This window comes from Catharus ustulatus, chromosome 15 (genome assembly GCF_009819885.2).
Source record: "Catharus ustulatus isolate bCatUst1 chromosome 15, bCatUst1.pri.v2, whole genome shotgun sequence".
Taxonomy (NCBI): domain Eukaryota; kingdom Metazoa; phylum Chordata; class Aves; order Passeriformes; family Turdidae; genus Catharus; species Catharus ustulatus.
The window spans coordinates 13170556-13189833 of record NC_046235.1 but is presented as its reverse complement, the minus strand read 5'-3'; the positions used below and the strand labels follow the sequence as shown (position 1 = coordinate 13189833).

The window sequence follows — 19278 nt, the reverse complement described above, 5'->3', positions numbered from 1 at the left end:
GTAAATGTAATCTGGCCAATTATACACTGAGGAGAACAGAGAAAACCAACAAAAAAAGTCTCTGAACCTGCAGGTGTCAACACAAATGCACAAGACTGATAAGCTTGTTTTCTTGCAGTGGGACTGTACCTGTGAGCTCAGGGGATGGCTGTGATTCTTCAGCAGCTGCCTGCAGGAGGTCAGTACACAGCACAGGGGTCACCCCCAGCACTCATGTGAAGGCAGAGCCACAGGGTTCCAGCACTCAGATTTGTTTTGCCATTCTTGTATCTGCAGTGAAGCCTGTGTTGGCAGTCACATGGGAAGAGACAATTATATTTCTGTCAATGGCTGCAGCAGATCCTGAGAAATCCTTTATCCCAAAGTCTCAAAAGCCAGGGCAGAGAGTTTGAGGCTGAACACAGCGAGCAAAATCTGGAGGAGATTAACACCTTATGGACCTCTCACAAAGATTGGAAAGCCCCCAGCCTATTTTATTCTCTCATTTTTTTCCCTTGAGCGCAGTCCAGCCCGTTCTACTGTGCAGGAGAGCACACACACACCTCTCAGGGCTGCAGGCAGGAGCAGGGCTGATCCAAAACACCAGCTTTGAGACCTGCTGCTAGCAGGCACTGCTCTGGGAGTGAAACAACAGAGACAGGAGAGAAGCCTCTTTTTGCTGTTGCTGGTGAAATGAAGTGTTGCTGCCCACTGAGACTCTGCCTGTGTTCTGCTGCTCAAATACAATTATTACTCCACCCTCAGCAGCACTTTGTGCCTGTCTCAGCCCAGGGGCTGCTTTCTCTGCTGTGTCTCATCTTCCATTGCCACACAATCCAGAGGAATTGCTCCAGCCAGACCTCAGCAGACCGTACAGAACAGACCAGAACTACAAAATAATCACTGCATCCCCACCTTGGAACAAAGGCAAAGTCTGGAGGGAAGAGATCTCCAACTGATTTCCCAAATAGATTCTTTTCACACTTTCCAATCACTCATTCCAAGCTTCATACATACCTGCAGGGTCAAAATCCCTTGCTCAGGAGCTGGAGCAGTGACCTGGAGAAGTGACAGTCAACACAAAGTCCTTTCATTGGAAGGAACTGCCTCCAGTACAATCTTCTGCTCATCCAGTCTTCTGTCTCCTTCAAGCAAAATCTGCCAGAACTGACTATTTCCAATTTATTTTTCCTTCTTCCTTCTCTTCTTTATTTTCTTTTGTGTATTGTCCCAGCCTCCCCTTTCAGAGGTGTTTCCCTGGGGAAATTCATGTCCCTTGTACTTTTTACTCTGTGCACATAATAGAACATTATCTGCATAATTTACCTTACACCACATGTTGTCTTCCTTCTGGCTAAGTCTTTATCTAAAATAAATATATATCCTCACCATGTACACTGCAAAAAAGAGGCAAAAACCCTGTCCTGTGTGAGAACTTAATAATATCCAAAACCTGAACCACCAAGCTCAGTCCTTCAGGTCAAATGCAACTGCAGAGGTGATCCTCCTCCTCCTCCTCCTCCTCTCTCTGCATTTTTCAGTGTCCCATTCCTTGTGTAGATCTAATGAAATCTCTACAAGGTGAATCCAATAAAATCTAGAATTTAAACACAGCCAACAGATCAAGGGATTTCAATGAGATAAGTCAAAAACCCCTCTGTCTTTAAGGCCTTTTATCACACCTCTGCATGGCAGGGCACGGAGCAGCAGCAGACCTGTGAAACTGGGCAGAGCAGAAACGTTTTCCATGGACCAATTATCCTGAGTAAAACACCCAGATCACAGGGATGTTGCTTCCATGCCTCCTTTGCAGGAGCACAGCTGCCAGCCAGGGCAGCTGACACAGCACTTGACCATGTTTTGAAGTTAAATGGAGCTGTTGTGGTCCAGTCAACACAATCTCCAGCCAGCTTCTCTCACACTCTCTTGAGCATGAGGACAGCACAGTGCTTTGCTGATGCTGCTGGGGTTTCTAGGTGTTTGTAGCCATCAGCAAGAAAATTTGACAGGAAAACATAACAAAACATTGAAGCCTGAGGTCTTGTAGCAAGTTTGAATCACGGTATATCAGGGTGAAAACATGCCCTGAATACTGGAATATTTATTTTTACATTGCACAATTACAAGTGAATGTGATGTTTCTTTGTTTCTCCCTATTTTCCCTTATGATGATTTCAAATGTGCCCCAGTTTTGGTCTTTACACAACACTCTTATGGTCCCTGTTTTGTGTCACATGCACTAGTTCAGCAGCAGGAGGATGGAAGGTCCTGGGCCAACCCCAAGTGAGGACTGAGTCATAAAATTGCAATAATAGGCAAATTCAAGTATAAGGTATGGAATCTCCTCCAAACCCCTCACACTTACACTTCCTACAGATATTTTTGGATGGGCTGAATTGTCCTTGGAGATTTTCTATGTCTCCAAATGCAATTTCTAGGATCAATTCAGGTCCCTAAGCTCAGGTGTTCGGTACCACTTCAGATAGCCGAGCAGCTCTCCCTGAACTTCTGGAAGTGCTGGGCCTCCAAAAGCCCAGTGTGGACATCCCAGATAATTTGGGGAATCCATAGCAGCATTAAAAGTATAGGCACCTGGATCTGTCCCTAAATGAACCTCCCTGTAGGTTCAGACCTGTCTTTGTGACAGCCACTGAGTGAAGAAAAGACACTGACTGGCTGAATGCCCTCCAGATGCTCTGCTGTCCCATCCAGTGTCCCTTTTTATGCATCCTGTGGTGACTCCTTTCTGGTTTCCTTAGACCAATTTCTGTTTCACAGGGGAAGGGCCTGAGCAAGGCAATGTGAGGTTTGCCTCACTAAGGAACTCATTAATTCCCTGATGCACTGTCACAAGACTAATGGCCTATTTTAAAGAGCATCCCTGTCAGGAGGTGCTTTTTTAAAAGGATTCCCACAGTGCAATTAGGCAGCCTTGTATCTAAAAATTACAGTCTGGGAGGAAAGACCTCGATCTCAACGCACCGAATTTTATTGAAGACCTTTGGAGCTGGAAAATGTCACCTGTTGGAGTCAGCTGCAAAGTCCACACATTGAAAAAAAAAAAAAAGAGTCTGTCTTCCTTCTTGGAGAGAAATGGTCCTCTGTGAATTTTTATGTTTCAGTAGAAGAACTCAGTCCAGATTCAAAAGCTGTGGAAAATCGACCTGTTTTCACTACAGGCTCTTTGATCATCTCTAAGCCTTTGAGGCTCCAAGCCAAGGAATGACACAGAGAGACAAACGTGGAGAAGGGCCTTTACATGGCCTCAGTGGGAAGAAGCAAGGAAGGTTTAACCCAAAACACATCAAAACTTTTCAAAGCTCTCCATTTCCTGTCAACATCATCTGTTTCTTCCAAACCTTCCTTTGAAGTCAAAGGCCACACTTAGGAACTTCCTCAGAGGAAAGATGTTTTTTCTCTGTCTATATCCATATTTTTTTCACCATTCTCCCTTCACAACAAAATCTTCTATCTCATGTGCTCATCAGAGCCAAGAAGACTGTGAGATATGATCCTGTGCCACCAGGAATACTCTCAGGACTCAGACTTGCATTGCTCTCTCTCATACTTTCTGTGGGTGTCTCATTATCACTGTTATGTCAGTCTCAAAGTGGGATCCAACAGAGGTGTCCTTCAGGAAGTGGAATGACACTGACCTTTCTTATTTCATTTTCTCTGTGTTTGGGCAACAGTCTGGTATCAGTAATGGGGAGGTGTCCCTATGCTGTATCAGCACAGAGCTAATTCTGCTGGCCTGGCTTTCCTTCAAAGCACATGAAAGGATCTCCAAAACAAAGTTACAATGAGAAAAGTGAAAAAAGTGACCAGCAGGCTCCCATTTGCTCATGTGGAAGCCCATGTCCAATATCAGCCACCTTGTTGTTTCGTTTGGACAAGAACACCACAGTTCCACCCCCAGATTTCAAAGTCAGGGTTTGTGAGACTGGGTAATTCCAGTGACACCCTGGTGCCAGCACCCACTCAAATGTCAACACTCAAAGCAGGGACTGATGTAGGAGTGGGTCACCTCAGCAGTACCAGCTGTCCTAGAGATTTAATCATTTGCAGAAAGAACCAAAGTTGTAATAAAACTTGATAGCACCATCTGAAAGACAACAGATAAATTGCCACAAGAAGAAAATAATTTCCCACCAATTTCTGTCTTAGTCTAAATTATCTTTTTACAAGTGTGAGGTGACGATGGGAATTTGTCATGAGCTGTAAGCAAAGGTAACTGATTTATTTCCCTCAGCTTGTATCAATAAGACCTCAGTTTTATCCCACTGGGGGCACTGGACCTCAAAAAAAAATTAAAAAAAAAAAAAATTCAACAATTGCAGAAATTCCAGAGGAGAAAAATGAGAACTATCAAACTCCATGATCTATGTGAGACAATGAGGGAGCTGCTGGTTCAGGCAGAGGAGAAAAAAATGAAAAACACTGGAGAGAGCGTGAAAGCCATCAATTGTTCAAAGGTGGCTGGAAAGAGGAGGGAAATAATCTGTTTGCCACAACCAGGTGGCAAGCACGAGAAGTAATGGGCTTAAGTGACAGTAAGAGATATGAGGGTTAGACTTCAGGAAAAGCTTCCTAATGTTGAGGGAAGTAGGGGACAGAATAGATTGCCTGAGGCAGGGCAGAGTCTCACTGTTGGAGGCTTTTAAAGAACAAACATCCATCAGAAATTATAAAGACAGATAGCTGGTCCTTGCTAGAGGGGAGAAAAATTGATAAAGAAAACTCCTAAAATCCTTTCTCACCTGTTTGTTTTATTATTTTCTCTTATCCTATAAAGCTACTGAAGAGACACCAGCCCATGCAAAATCCCAAGGATGTGGTCAAAAAGAGCTGTAGCAAAATCTCCTGCAGTGAAATTTCAGAGTCCTCATAAACCTCTCAACAAGGCAGGGACTGCCCAGCATAACCCACAGTGCATTGCACCAGGGTGTGAGTGAACCTCTGCCACTCTATTTTCCATGATGTTTAAACCCTGGACTAACTCTCAGTAATGCAATTAGTTTCATTGATAGCCCCAAAACTACCTGTATGGTGGAGCCACTGAAATGTGCTCCTCTGCCATCCCAAAACTTTGCAGTACAGAAGTTTTTATACCCTGGAGTAGCTTCCTAACTGAATAATAGGGAATGGTCCTGGCAGTATCAGATAAAGCTCCTGAAAGAGGAAGGGAACATTCCCAGGGTCCAGTTTGACTACTGCAGTACAAATATACTTTTCTTTGTCAGGCTGATCTTTTCAGTGTGTTTCTCCATATCAGTGTCAGAGACAGGAGCTCTCTGGGGCCCTCTGAATGTGACTGACTTCCTTTCTGAATGTGATTACCTTCCTTTCTGCACAGAGGAGGAGATTCACTCCCAGCACAGGTGCTGTTGTCAGTAGCCCCAGTTTAGTCACTTTTATCTATATGATGAGGAATGTGGACTCTACTGTGATTGTTTCTAGTACATTTTGGGAATAAACTTCTTGCAACTTGATGCTGCCACCTATGAAGAGGAAGCAAGGTTTGCTGTATCTCCTTGCCAGAAAACAGGAGGTGCCCAGGGAGAACTGCCCAAGGTTTCTCTGCCCAGTCACTCTGTGCCAGCCTTGGTTTGCCCACTTACACTGGCACAAGCATTTTCCTACTTTGCAATGGCCTCAAAGCCAATCTGTGACTCTGTCATGGTTCCAGAAACATCCACTCATTTTACAAGTGAGATTTTCTTCCCATGCCTGCTAGGGAATTCTCTCTCTGGATGTGCCAAGTGCCGTTCTTTTTTGCAAGGTTTTCCTTGAAAGGTGCCCTGTAAGAAGCCAGGACCTGCCATGCACCCTGAAGTGCTCGTGAGCCCTGTGCCATGGCAGCAGGACAGCTGGTGACCCAGGTTTCAGCAGATCAAAGGGAATAGTGCACAAAGCAGCACCAGGAGGTCTGTGGTTCTAAACAGGGTGAGTCCTGCAGGTGTCCTGCCAGGAGCTGGACTCCAATGATCCTTGTGGGTCCCTCCCACTCCGGATATTTTATGATTCTATGATTTATATAACTGTACTTATCCCCCAGAGAAATTCAGCAGGACTCTATTTAAGGTCATAGACATGTCACACTAGTAGTGAAATAAAAACTTTTCCTTTTTACTTCATTAAAAGCTTCAGGCAAGAGAGATCAAGTTTAACCTTAACATTCTGTTTCAAGCATCATACAGTCATGATGAAAAAGCTGGAAGGAGAGGCATTTATTTAATGTATTTATTTGTGTGGTATTATGAAATCTGATGTCCAGAGACTGAAATCCTACTCTCCACAGTCCTGTGCACACGTTGGTTAATACAGATTTTGCACCAGGAGAAGAAACACATTGAGATGTGCTGGATGGTGAAAACAAATATTATCATGTGCAAAGCAGCGAGGTGGGGAATGAGACAGAATGAGAGAGACAAATTAAATTATATATCCAAGGACAGACAGGAATCCCATGTCACAGCAGGGAGCTGAACTCACATCTGTTCTGTTCCAGCCCAGCACCTTTTCTAGAAGGAGCCTCCCTCAACAGGCTTCATTTGTGGTCAAAATACCAGCCAGGGAAAAGAAGAAACAAGGAAATACTGCAGGAACTTTAACCCCACTATTGAGCACTTTACATAGTGTCTGGGTAGTTAAGTTTAGTCTTTAATAATGTATGACAGAAAGCAATTTAAACCAGGAGAGGCAGGAGCAAGGCAGGGGAGGTAGAGGTGAGTGCTGAAGAGCACAAGCCAAAGGAGACAATCTTGTAAGGGAGAAAAAAAGCTGTGAGCCATAATAACAGCTTTTCTTAACAGAACTTAACTAGGTTAGAGTGACCTCTGAGAGGTGCCAGAATTTTAACAGCCAAATTTTAATGTGAAGGATTATGGATATTTCTATATAAATTGCCCTTGTTTTACACAGACCGTTTTGCTCAGCACAATGTTAATTTTGCAGCTCTGCTGGAGCAGCAGCTTAGGAGAAGATAAACAGAAAATTATGCCTTTAGCAGCTGACAGATACCTTGGGATACCTTGGCTGAGAGGGACAACAAATCTATTTACATGAAGATGTTGGAGATGTGAAGGGGGCACCAGCTTTGCAGCAGTGCAGCTCTGAATGGGGTGGGCAAGGTGGACAGAAATAGGAAAGGATGTATTTTTTTCACTCTGACTCTGCACTCCAAAAGCCAAGGCTAAGACTTTCCCAAGCCTGATCCCAAGGCTGTGCCAGGACATGCACTGTGCCCAGCTGTGCCATGGCTAGGTCTCTGTTGAGGGATGTACCCACTTCTAGAGGGACAGCAGATGGGGTAGGAATGGAAAATTGGAGTCGAAAGCAATTTGTGACTCCTCGAAGCACCACCCTCAAGAGCTCTGCAGCCACATCTCCGTGGGATGGGGCTCAGGCTGCATCAGCTGTGGCACAGCGGTGAGTGAGCAGGCAGGGCTCTTCCCAAGCTCTGGGAGGTCAGGATGGATGAAGGAAGGGGTGCCTGGGGTGCTCCATGTTCTCCTGCCTCTTTGGCCCAGGAGGTGATGAACTCCAAAGTTACCCAGTCACAAACTCACTCCTTGACTTGTCAGCTACACTTGGCCTAATTCCAGGTAATTATGACTTAAAAACAGGGATATTTAATAATTAGTCAGAAAATATTTTTAATTTTCAACTATTTTCCCCTCTTTATACTTTCCTCTCATTAACTCTTTTTCGGTGTGAGACAAGTGACTGGCACTGATTCCAATTAAAAGTAAACACTTCTTTTTTCAAAGGAAAATGATATTACTGCGGTAGCCACACTTGAATAGCACCAATAGATTTTCCTGCCCCAAATGATATAGCTGAACTCAGTGGCTTGCAGCAAAGTATTATTAGCTCAGGTACAATCCCTCAGAACTCCACCTGGCCACAGACATAAATTCCTGCCTCCATTACAGCTTTGCCAATACCATTTCCATGCTGGCTGCACAGCAGCTTTATCGTGGGATAATGCACGTTCACAGGAGTGCACAGGAGTGACAGAATGGGGTTAGGACACCAGAAAAGCCACATTATTTTTTTATCTATAGGAGCTGCAAAAGAAGGTACGAAAGAGAAGGGCAAAGACACTAAAGCCTCAGCTCTAGGCTGCTGCTGAGTGAAGAGAAAGGCAGACAGAAAAGGGCTGTGCTCACTCATCCACCCTTGGAGGAAAGTTTTCAGAGATATTTCTCACTAGTCTTTCACTTATTATGCATCAAGGGCAGATCTGTCTCCATTTTATTGCACTCTGCCATTCAGAGCCAGGCTAATCATTGCTGCTGAGGATGGAGGCAGCCAGTTGGGAATTCTCCCTTCAAATGTTCCTCATGTTGCTTATTCACGTGCCACAGCCCTGACTGGAGCTGTCTGGTGACTTTGGAAAAAGGATATGGAGAGCTAAAGGACACAGTGAGGAAAGACAGGTGTAGATGAGAAAAGAACTAAAGGACAGTTCTGCAATGTCCTGAGCTTGAGTTGAGCTCTCTTGGAGCAACCTTGGCTGTGATCTGCTCAGCACAGCTTTAGTAACAACGTGTAATGAGCACTGGGCAGAACCTGCCAAGCTGAGGAGAAGTCCCAGTGCCTCACTGGGTGGGCTGGAAGCAGCACAGCACCTTCACTTTCCCCCCAGCCCAGTTCAGCAAGGTCTGCTCTCACCACCTCAGCTGTTGAGACAGAGCTGGATGCAAAGTGTGAATATGGAGCTTTTCAGACTGCTAGGAAGTCAGATGGGCCAGTGATGATGTCTTGGAAAAGGTTGGGTCTGGAGCAGCTGTCTCAAGCAGCAAGGTCAGAGGCCAGGCAAAGAAAATCAACTCTATCCAAAAATCTTCATATCTATGTTTCCAAAGAAATGAGAGGAAAATAGAGACGAGCTTCTTCAAGGTGAAGAGCACAGCTGAGTCACAGGAAGGTGCTGTAGCTGCACAGAGGTCGGTGTGTGTGCCAGGCACTGAGGGAGGCAAAGATCCACCCTGGGGTTTGCCTGAATTTCACCTGCACAGAGGCCCATGGAAGCCTCATTGTCAGTGCAAGGTTTGGAGGTACCTCTCAGCTTCTGGATGGAAAACAATGAACAGTGAGATGAAAAAATGAACAGGGAAATAGAAAATTTAACAGGCTACCATTTCAATAAGACTGCCAAATATGAATGAGGTGGTCAGCACAGCTTCAGATGAAACCTCCCAAGGGTTGGGGTGGTTTGACTGAAAGGATCTAAACTCGCTGTAACATTTGGTGAGAGAAAGAAAGACTGAGACAACAAAGGTCATTTTGATCCGTTCAGCATGATCAAACACTCTAAACACCACAGATGTTTGGAGCAGATGTGTCAAACTTCTGCTTCAGGGTCAAAATATTGGGAAACAGAAGATGCCAATGTGCTGTGCACTAGGGAAACCACAAGTAATTTCTTTGGTGAGTGCTGTGATCAGATCTGTGCCACAAACACAAGAGGGAATGGTAAAAAATGAACACAATTTCAAAAAGGATAATTGGGATTTTTCTCCATGGAAAAAGGCTACTAAGATAATGGCCACTGGAGGAAAATCAGAAAGATGAATGAGATTATACAACACAGACATGGTCAAGAACATAAAAACCGTGCTTGGCAATTTTGTTTCTAAGCTGACATTTGAGAAAGCAGTTTGGGACAATCTGCACAATTAAAACAGAAGCTGTTATAAGACTTTGAAAGAAAACACTTGAAAGTGTTAAATCAAAAATAACCACTGGAACTCTGCTTTGTGTGACACAACAGAAGCCACCAGCTACAGCCTTCTGTAAACCAAAAATGATATTTAATATAAGTGCCACACAATGTGATTTCTAACATGAGGGCTGCCAGAACGTTTTTTGTTATATTGGCTCACATTGCATTTTCTTGGCAAGTTTCCATCCTCTCCCTTCCATCCAACCAAGATGGATCTTGGTTTGTTAATTCACAGCAACACAACAGATCTTTGTGGAAAGTTTTACCTGAAAGATCTGAATCACCTCTCAAATCACTTTTGCTCTGGAAACAACACAGAGGGAGCCTCTCTCTTGCCATTGAATGGTGTCACCATCTAAATTAGCTGAAAAACACCCTGAGATCAGTTGAGAACACCCTGAGCTGTGAATATTCTGAGACAGAATCACAGAATCACAGAATCACAGAATGGTTTGGGCTGGAAGGAACCTTAAAGGTGATCTCATTTTCCCCCCTGCCATGGGCTGGGACGTCTTCCCCTAGACCAGGTTGTTGAAAGCCCTTGAACGATTCCAGTGATGGGGCATCCACAGCTTCCCACAGTTTGAGAAGGATTAAAGGACACTTGTGTGAACACTTTAAAGGAACTTCATTCAGCCATTAAATTTGGATGTATCTACCTCTTTCTTAGGGGTCACAAATGAGAGCAATTTACCATAAACCTCCGGGGATTCTGCAGTATGAAGGCAGTGGTAGATAAATATTTCAGCTCTCTGTAGAAATTTCTGGTCTGTTTATCATTGCAGTTTCAAAGCCACTTATGTGAACCAAAAAATAGTTTAGCAGTTCAATAGAGCAAGACAGCCACTGTATCCATGCTGGACTGGACATGTGTGTGTTAGCTGCATCACTGATCTTAAAAATGTCCCCAGGTGGGAGTGCAGCATTCCTGTGTTCTTCCAGCTGACATTTTAGTGTTATTCTACATTGATAAAAGTACAGCTGGAATGCCAGTGCAGGTTCCAGCTCAGTGTAACACACTGAGGCTGAAGAAACACTGTGAAAGTCCTTTTGAAGCTGTGGGTTGGGGCTGGGTCAAACAGATCTGTACATCCAAGGGATAGCACCCAACCACTGCTCTCCCTGTTCCTACAGGCAGTCAGCCCCTGAAATTATGACAAATTGGTTTGGAAACGCTCTGATGCACCTGGATGGTTTTAGAAAAGTAGAGACCTGGGGGATTCCCTTTTCAACCAAAATGGGAAATACATTTTTATAAAAATCAGTTATGTTACTTTTGGTTTCATCACTGAGTTGTCTTTGGTGACAATGGAAGCAAAACATGCACAGTCCAGGGGAGAGTCAGGATCCCACAGGCAAGCAATAACCCAGCTTGTCTCCAAGAGCTCAGTCAGTGGCTTCACTGCAGAACTACAGCCAGTTTCCCTCCTTTCTTTACTAGAGTCAATCCTCTCATTACCTGTGGATGGATTGGCCCTAGTTTAGGCCATTTTACAATCTCTTGGACAGTCAAATAAACAGAGACATGCCAGAACCTTAAGAGTTTTCCCCATGGCTGGTTAGGGCAAGCAACTAGAGAGGAGAAAGTAAGTAAGTTCCAAATCAGATGACAAATTTTATGTTTCCCTTCCAGACACCCTAAGGAAACATTCATTTCTTAGTTCTCATGGATCACCTTGTCCCTCAAGCAAACACATCATTTTCTTTCCTAACAAAGGCATGAGTTACTTTAGACAGTGCTGGGATTGATACCAGCAGCCCTGGGACTTCTAAGACAACATTGGCTGTGCAGCTGGGTTATTATCCTGATACTCTGTCTAAACCAAGGAACAGCTCCTAAACTCAAAAGTTAAACATCCTTTTGCCCAAGTGATTCACAACCAAAGACCCTGTGTTGGACATTCCAGCAAAACAAATCTTGGGCTTGCCCTGACCCACGTTAGGAGTCCTTTTCACTTCTACTGTAAAAGTGCAAAACCTTCTCCTTTAGGAGTGTCCCACCAGAGGAGGAGAGATTCCTCCTATTCCTCTTTCCCCAAGCCTCAGTGATAGTCCATGAAGAGGCTTTGCCCAGTGTTTAATAAAACATTGCAGGTCAGTTGTGACAGGTGGTCCTTGGGGACAGCTGGCCAGGAGCTGCCAGGAAAGGCTCTTACAGATTCACTCAGCCTCTGAGAGTAATGAGATTCAGAGGAGAAGAATGGCAGTGCAAGGCCATGGGGGTCCCTGCAACCTGCTGTGCTTGGGAGGGTGAAGGGAATGTTCCTTCACTGCCCTTATGGACATTTCCTGCAGTGGGACAAAGCCAATGCCTGCAGCCCCTCAGGAAAGTACTGCTGTCCCTCCTTGTTTCACTTCCAGTCTCAGTCCTGGAGTTTGATCAATCTTGAAACACAATTTATCAAGAAGAAGCAGCTTGGGTTGATTATCCTCCTATATCTCAACTTTCTTTGCTTACTTGGACAAAATGATTTCACACAGATGCCTTCACACAGCCAACAGAGCTGAACCTCTCCTCTGCTCCTGTAGCATCGAGTTAATGATGAGCTGCACTCCCTTGCCAGGAAAAGTAATCACCTTGGACACTCTAATCAGGCACACAAGGGCTCGAGAGGATAAAACCAGGAGTACAAAAATATATGCAAGATGCATAACTATAACTTCAGCCCCTGTTGAAGCAAGACTTGCACAGCCCCCTCTCCTCCTGCCTGCAGATTCTCCATCTCCCCTGTTTGCCAGAGACAACAGGAGGAAACCTGTGTTCAGCTGTTCCCTCTGTGCAGAGATTAATTCATTGACAAGGCTCCTAGGAATGTGCCAGCTCATTAATTACCGTAAGAACTATGTCAGCAAGAAGTAGGCAAGGTGACTGCTGAAAATGGTCAGAGAGAACCATCTATTAGTGCTTGCTACCCTGGCCATTACATGCCAAAATCCAAACCAATAACACCTGGCAAGCGTTTCTTAACTATGAAATATCACAAATTGCACACTTTAATATAAAGCACTCGTGTACATCAGCGCTGGGGGAGCAGACTACAAGGAAATTAGCCCCACAAGCAAGCCAGTTCTGTTCCAGGGATAAGATTATTAAGTTACTTCCAATGGAGTACTGGGAGGATGATGGGTCTCCCAGCAGTGAAAGGTGATGTGGAAACCTCCCAAAGCTTTGACATACCACCTCATCTGTGTTTCTGTGTCTGTTATTAACAGGCAGCGTTGCCAGAAGTTGTCCCATATCAAACCCACTGGGCAGAGGCAGGGAGACATCAGGCTCACCAGGCTGAGATCTCAGACTCAGCTCGAGTCAGTACTTGACTCCACCCTGTCAACAAATGCAGAGAGGTGGCCACAGCCCATTTCAGATCTCACAGCTTCTAGCTCTGTCTGCTGCCTCCCTTAAAGGGGGAACATCAACACCAGAAAGTCTCTGATTTGCTATTAAAATTCATCATTCTTCTTGTAAAGCCAACCTAGGATAATGTGCAGGGGATTAGACCTAGGAAATCCATCAAGGCCAATACTTAGTCACACTCAAGTGCTTTTATGGCACAGTTGCTATGAGGAGCTCTTCAAAAACAGCCCCTTAAGAAGATCAGGAGGGCAGGGGGTCTCCTGACTGCTGTGCAATTGAAGGCACGGCCCTTCCCCAGACAGAGCCCCTGCATTCGCAGGGAAGGGGCATTTGAATGTCAGGCAGTGGGAAGCAAAGTCTTATCAATGCATCAAAGGTTTTGCTTCCCTTAGCTCAAAGGGAATTAAAGGAATAGAGAGAATAAGCTGGAGAAACTTAATGTTGTTTCGACTTGCACAGAGCTCAGGAGAGCTGTGGAGTATTTCTAGGAACAAAAAGGAAGATCCACGTTACAGCCCCTCTGCTTTCATGTTGTGACATTGCAGGTGAATTCATACCCTGGGAGGAGAGAACTACATTAAGAGCTGTGATGTATCTTGCCACATTCCGAACCATCTACCCTAACCCTTTCCAATCACCACACTGAATCAGAGGGGTCACCTTCCCTTGGGCCCCATGAACAGCCCACTCCTCCTGGTATTTCTGATGGATTTTAATTGTATTTCCCCTCTGTTCCTTTTCTCTGGCCAGTCTCACTGCAGGCCATAGCACTAGGAAACACAAATTTTGTCACTGGATGCAAAAAGGATGTGACAGAGATGTTCTGTAAGATGCCAGACGTCAAACCAGAAGGAATTCCACAAACAACTGTTCAGGTGTCCAGAGAGGGGAGGCAGGATGTGAACAGTCCCCAAGTGCTCAGCTAAGCACACCAGCACTGCAGAGAAACACAGCTCTGCCTAAGTTTGCAAGGTTTTGGGAGGTCCTTACACACACACAGAGCAAGATGTGCCAGCAGGCAGACGGGCCATGTCACCCCTGAGACCTTTGTCACAGGTCCTGCAGAGAGCCCCTGCCTGTGGGTGACAGCATCAGCTGTGTCACACACCTGGAGCTATTGATTGCCTCCAAGAAATCGGCACTTGCTGACAGAAAGCATGAAAGGAGTGACCTGGGGTGCCCTCTGGGATGTTTAGTGAGGTGTGGGAAGAAATCAGTGCAGGAAATGTGTGAGAGATTGCCCTGGCAGTGAGGGGGCAGAGCAGGATGATGCTGAGCAGCTGGGGGTGCTGGTGCAGACTGGGGGGAAAGCAGGGAGCCTGATGGGCTGCAGGAAAGAGCAGCAGCAGGAGGAGTTTCTGGGAAAAGGGGGAAGGATAGGATGGGAGATTAAAGAGACATTTGGTGGAGGTAGGGAAGGTGAAGGGGAAGCCAGAAAGCAGGTTAGCAATTCAGATAAAATGGATTCCATGCTGATAAAGGCAGCTGGGAGGGACTCAGAGAACATGATAAGAAGTGCACAGGGGAGATGATGAGTTTTGGAGGAAAATGAGAAGGCAGGGTCGTCTGGATCCTGATGATGGTTTTTAGAGAAAAGTCTCAACAGTTTGAGAGAGGGGCTGGCCACAAAGCAGAACAGATGTGCACAAACCCCCAAGGGGCCCAGAGAAAGGCAGGGGACTGCTAGACCTCCTGAATTCCCAGGATCATCAGCCAGCAAGGCTAGAAACAGTCTGAACTGTGAGACCCAGCTGCACCCAGGGCTGCAGGCACTGCACACACTCAGGGGTGATTTCAGTGGGGTACAAACACTCTGCCAGAGCTCCTTGCATTTCAGCCTCTCTTTAGCAACATGGGCCTCAGCCAGCTGGGCTGAGATCCCAGCCAGCACACAGACAGAGCTACATGAGACAGCTCCAACCCCTGGGGACAAGCCACCACCCCGAGGAGATCTGAGTGGCCCTGGGACAAGATTCCCTTCCCAGGGACAGAGGAGCCCTCTGCCAGCCTGGGTGGGCCAGAGCAGGCTGTGACCCCCTGGGCTGGACATCACATGGCTGTGCCATGGCTGGTCTCACTGGGACAAAAGGAAATTGAGAGGTCTGAACAGGGAGTGAGCAGGCGACAGAAGCAGAAAAAGCCTTGGCTCCATTCCTTGATCTCTTTTCATGTGCCAGTTTGGTCAGGCAAAAACAACCACAGTGCTGCTCCCCAGCTCCTTCCTTCAGCATTTGCTGACAGATTCCTGCACTGCAGGTCCTGTGAAATGGGTTGGAACAGACCCTCACTTAGCCAGAGCATCCCCAGGACCATCACACAGCAAGGAGTGGGGCTGCCAATTCACCCCTTCATTGGGGATCCAGACTGAGTGGGTAATGCCTCTAAATGGAGCAGTAGAAGCTTTAACTTCTTACAAACACTTCCCAGAAAACACTGCAATGGCAGAAACAATCAGGCAAAAGCAGGAGCTCACATGGTGCTTCAGTCCTCCTAAAATGCTGAAGAAACACACACTGAACTCCAGGCTAAATTAGATTAACTGCACATCTTTGGTGCTATGAAGACCGTGGGTTATCCACTTTGAGGCACTTTCTCTGCCATCTGCCCAGCTGGGTGTGTAAATAGTTAAATCACTTCATAAAATACAGTTCATGATTCTCATGCTGCTGAGGAAATCTAAGGAAGAGAATAGCGAAGGCAAGCAGAAGCCAAATTTGCAGACCAAATGATAACTCTCCTTATTCTTATCACAACTTTTCCCCATTTTCCAAAGAGAAACTGTCACATCTGATGGGGCCAGGCCACCACCCTGCCCAGCTGGTGCCTCCAGTGTCCCACTGCTCAAACACAACCACAGAGGATTATTTCTTCCTTATTCCTTACAATAAAAAAAAAAAGGGAAGAGCTGGGAAGAAAGAAGACAAAGGGAAGAAAAGACGAACAAGTAGAACCTACTTTGAGCAATGGGGGTTAATCTTACTCAAAGCCTAAATCCATGTTAGCAGTTAATCCAGTTAGTAAGGCTTTCATTGGGAGCTTTGAGAAATCCTTTAACCTCTTGCTGAAAACCAGGAGCAGCTTAACAGCTCAATGTTCATGAGAAAAGCCTGTCAATAATGCCGCTAAGCAGGTATTTAGCAGGATTTAAGAAACAAGCATGTGACAACTCTTCTTTAATGAAGCAATTGGGTTTCTCTCCAGGAACCAAGTGGTCACCATTTCCTTTAGTCTTGCCTGTGATCTGCTTTTCAAGATTCAAAAGAAGATGCTGTTCGGTCCTGTCAACCTGACAAGTATTCCTTCCTGGGGAAAGCTCAGTAAAATGCAGATTTTTCTACTGGTTTTTATAAATCCCATGGATTCTTTGTCCAAAGAAATCTTCTATGAAGCAGACTGCAGTAGTAAAAAAAAAAAAGAAAACTCAACAATTTTTTTTTTTCCTTTCAGAGGTGTGTATACTGTTCCAAAGAAAGCAAGGTGACAATGAGGTTTCACATTTAAGGCTTCTTACCCCAGCCTGAGTTTGAGGATAAACAGGACACCAAGGTTTTTCACAAATTCTCTGCAAAATCTGAGTTAGATGTAGCCCAGAAATCACTGTCACAGGTTAGCTGGTGCTGCATCCTGGTTCCTGGCAGAGTGTGAGCAGGTCTGGGAGACACCAACATTCTGCAATGTAAACTCCATCCCTGTCCTGGGAGACCTGGCTGGCCAGAGGGTGACTGTCCCTCCCTGGGCCTCTGGGGGTGTGCAGGTGTGGAGGGTTTGTGAGGATGTACAATCATCCTCTGCACTGTGCTTCCTTATCCCTCTGGTCATGGAAAATCCCACCACACAGCGTCTCAGGCATAGCTGCCATAATTATCTGTTTGAATTGCTACAAATTCTCTCAAACGCATGAGATCCAAGGGGTTAATACCCAGCTCTTAATGTGTGCCACCCCTCTCAAGCTGGAAACCAGAGCTGCTGGCCAGCAGGGCAGAAATCCCTGTCCTGCCATGGTGGGGATCACTCAGCCTCAGTAGAAACCAGGATTTTTGTTATGCTTTCCCTTCACTCCATTTCTTCTGGGGAATGGGACAGTTTGAGCTACAGGGAGAAAAGAGGAGAGAAGAGAGAAGAGAGAAGAGAGAAGAGAGAAGAGAGAAGAGAGAAGAGAGAAGAGAGAAGAGAGAAGAGAGAAGAGAGAAGAGAGAAGAGAGAAGAGAGAAGAGACAAGAGAGAAGAGAAGAGAAGAGAAGAGAAGAGAAGAGAAGAGAAGAGAAGAGAAGAGAAGAGAAGAGAAGAGAAGAGAAGAGACGAGAAGAGAAGAGAAGAAGCATGCCAAAGGTGTGTGACACATATACGAAGAATGAGGGACACAAATCACGACTTCCCTCAGCCTTCCCATCTGACAGGGGGAGTATTTCCCCCAGCTCTCTCTGCTCTTCCATTGTAGACACTCCCATTTCCATTCCCTCTCACCGCTGAAAGGTCATTTTGCCCATTTTCCCCTCTCAATTCCGAGGAGGAACGCTGCATTACCTCAGGCATTTGCTGTGTTCCCTCAGCAGACTGAGAGGCCCATGCAACATTAATCCAGTGTTAGCAGCCGGTGATGCTCAAAGGCCGATCATTGCCATTCTGGATGCTGCACAAGAGCAAGCAGGGTCCTTCAAAGGAAACGCTTTGCAGCTCTCAGTGCCTGAATTCACTCCCAAAGCAGGTTAACAAAAGCAAAGTGTAAGAAAATCCAAGAGAAAATGCTTCCTCTCTAAGCCCTCAGTCAGAATCTGAACAGTGTGCAGGTGTTTTATTTTCTGGTTCCTTTAATATCCTTTTCTGCTGATAACAGCAAACATTTCCACACACACTCACAGATATTAAAGCACTTATAGAGGGATTGCCTTTATGGGAGTCCTACCTAATGAGACCATCATCCTTTGTGAATAACTCTGGTAGGCACAAGGATAGCATAGACACTAATTAACCTGTAACATTGCCATTAAAAAGTCATGACATGAGTTAATGCACTGACTGGGAGAGTTATTTTTCCTTTCATAAATTATATTTTCCTATAGCTCAATTAGCCATTTTCAAACACTACTTTTCCCCCAGTCCTTACACTCTTTTCTGAAAGGAAGGCAACAATCCATTTTAAGAAAGTTAAATTTTAAAACAACAAAAGAGTGGTAAAAGAGTGAACTCCTACTCAGTTCAAATTCCAGCTCAGTCCTTGTTGGCCAGGTGTAATTGATGGAGAAGAGAGGTTTTAGGCATTATGCAGAGCCATCTTTCCACTGAAAAACATACTTCAACCAGGTGCAATGCCAGCAGACACTGGGATACTGAGGAATTGATTATCCTGTTTACTGCAGAATAACCTGCTGTATCTAGCTTTGATGGTGCTGTGTTTTCACACTCTGGTTTCTTATGAAGCCAATACAAAAGACAAAGTGGACAAGGGTAACATTTGTTAGACCACAGTCACGGCTGAATTGCAGCATCTGGGTGCAGCAGGTAAGGTTCAACTGAGGAATTCAAATTCATAAAAGCAGATGTATAAATGACAAATCAGCTACAGAGGAAAAAAACCACCAAACTCTCAGTTCCACATCATTTTCACCTTGATGCAGCCACCTCCAGCCCTCAATTTCCAGAGGGAGCCATCTCCTGAATTACATCCTTGCTATGCTTCACTCCCTCCTCAGCAGGGAGACACATTCGTGCCTTTTCCAGCTCAGTTTTCCTGCTAAGCCAGCCAGGACAGGCAGAGCCACTCGTGGGCTACCAGCAGCCCGAGCCACCACCCCCAGAGCTCCTCCTGCCAAGAGAGCAGCAGCTCTGACCGCAGGGTCCCTGCGTCCCTTCCCAGCGCTGCTGGGGACCACGCTGTGAACAAGGCTGGAACCTGCTGGGGAGCACCCACGGATGGGCTGGGTGCTGCTCTCTGCCTTCCCTCGCATCCCTCCCTCCTTCTCACCATCCCTCCCTCCTCCTGACCATCCCTCCCTCCTCCTGACCATCCCTCCCTCTTCCTGACCATCCCTCCCTCCTCCTGACCATCCCTCCCTCTTCCTGACCATCCCTCCCTCCTCCCGACCATCCCTCCCTCCTCCTGGCCATCCCTTCCTCTTCCTGACCATCCCTCCCTCCTGATCATCCCTTCCTCTTCCTGACCATCCCTCCCTCCTCCTGGCCATCCCTCTGTTCTCCCGGCCATCCCTCCCTT

The 19278-nt window shown here is 45.8% G+C and overlaps 1 long non-coding RNA gene across 2 annotated transcripts in view; it reads right to left on the bottom strand.

The window, feature by feature from the left end:
- The window catches only part of LOC117003344, a 134306-nt gene that overhangs the window by 577 nt on the left and 114451 nt on the right, over nucleotides 1–19278 (bottom strand). For both annotated transcript variants that reach the window (XR_004419497.1, XR_004419496.1), the window contains exon 3: nucleotides 130–282. This is a non-coding gene — a long non-coding RNA (uncharacterized LOC117003344). The remainder of the gene's footprint in view (nucleotides 1–129; nucleotides 283–19278) is intronic.